Source organism: Coturnix japonica, chromosome 32 (assembly GCF_054131305.1).
Source record: "Coturnix japonica strain WE chromosome 32, WE-NBRP24, whole genome shotgun sequence".
Lineage (NCBI taxonomy): Eukaryota > Metazoa > Chordata > Aves > Galliformes > Phasianidae > Coturnix > Coturnix japonica.
The window spans coordinates 5,650,629-5,652,500 of NC_140694.1; positions in this window are offsets into that span (position 1 = coordinate 5,650,629).

A 1,872-nucleotide genomic window follows, 5' to 3' on the forward strand; every position below is an offset into this window, starting at 1 on the left:
CTAGTGGTCGCTGCCTATGCGGCTCGGCTAGGTCGGCACAATCTACCCGGCTCCGAGCGGGCCGTGGTGCTCAGCGGCGGCGGCTAGGGGTCGCTGCCTATGCGGCTCGGCTAGGTCGGCACGGTCTACCCGGCTCCGAGCGGGCCGTGGTTCTCGGCGGCAGCGGCTAGGGGTCGCTGCCTATGCGGCTCGACTAGGTCGGCACGGTCTACCCGGCTCCGAGCGGGCCGTGGTGCTCGGCGGCGGCGGCTAGGGGTCGCTGCCCGTGCGGCTTGCATGTAACTGCCAGGTCTACCCGCTTTCGGCTAGGCTTTGCCGCCCTGTGAGATGGGGGGCGCTAAAGCTCCGGAGCTTGCTGGGGGGTCGCTGTAGTTTCTTACCTACCGCTACGTCGACGTAGAGCGCCGCTTACCCTCGGCGCCGCTGCCGGTAGTCGGCGCCGTTCTTTTCCGAAGCAGTTTTTTCTTACGCCTTCCGTTTTCGTCTGCAGGATCGAGCGCGTGCTCGTCTCCAGAGGCAGCAACGAGCGGGCGCAGGCGAGCGCGGTTGAGGGTCGTGCTGTGGAGTTTTTCGGTTGCGGCTTTCTGGTGCGCTGCTTGGTTCGTTCGGTCCGGTGGCCTCCGTCGGTTGGATGTTCGCTGCCTGTGTCGCAGTTCGGCCCCGGACTCTGGCGTTTGCTCGTTCCGCGAGCGGGGAACCTGCCAAAATCGGGGCGAAAGGCGCGAGAGAGTGAGCGAGCGTGGGCAGGCGTCTCCCCGCGCTGCCATGGGAAGAGCCCCGAGGAGGGAGGGAGGAAGGAAGGCAGACAGGCAGGCAGAGGGAAGAAAAGGGCGCGGTCCGGCGTGCCGGGCGGCCGGCAGTCGGACACAGAAGGGCCGGGGGCGTCCCCGGCGGGTCCCGCCGTCACGAGGGAAGGAGAAGGGGGACCCGGACCTCGCTTCTCGCGGCGGCGGCGCCGCGTTCTCCCTTTCGCACCGCTCTCACTCGCATGCGGGAGCCCCGACCCGATCCACCGTGGCGCTCCACAGGCGCGACGGAGAGGCTTCCCGGCGGGCTGGCTCAATCCCGCTCCCCGTGTCATTCGGGGCGGCGTGGGGCGGGCCGTTGTTCAGGCAAGGGCGAGCACCTCTCGGCAGATGTTGCCCACGCACACCCACACGCACGTGCGCGTGCGGTCTTTCCGCCGCGCCAGGGTGGAAGGGCTCGTGCCTTCCCCCAACGTCCCTCCTCCTCTACCTCACCGCACCCTACCCCTCCCGTCCCCTCCCTGCTCCCCCTTTCTTTCCGTCGATCGATGAGGCCATTGGGGTTGCGTCAGTGAGGGCCCCCGGCGGGCCGGCGCCTCTGCGTTCCCCGTCCCAAGGAAGCCGCTGCGGCGTCCAGTGTTCAGGCACGGGCGGTCTCCTCTCCGGTTCGCTTCCCGTCGTACGCGAGGTGAGGCGCTCTCCGGCTCGCTCCGAGAGCGGCCGAGAGCTCGCCCGACCGAGCCCGGCAGTGTGACGGCCGAGCGGCCCCGCGAGCCGCAGGAGTACCCAGTGAGTCGTGAGCGAGGCGCCGGCGCCGACCCCTGCTCGGGACCCGGCGAGTGCCGGCCGCGAGCAGCAAGGCGGCGGGGTGTCAAACGAGGGAAACCGTTCAGGGAAGCGAGGCGAGGGGCTAGAAAGTTAAGGGCCGGGGGCGTCCGCCGGCCTCCCCTCCGCCTCTTGGGCCGCCGGGGTCCGCGTGCGTGGGGTTTCCTTCCGATGTCCCCGCCCGCTGTGGAGCGTGCCGCCTCGGGAAAGGGCCTCCGGTGTTGGGGCGGCGTCCGCCTTGAGGTCGCCTTCTCCTCTAGCGCGTCCGCCAGTCTCGGGCGGCGGGGTTCCGCTTCCCGCT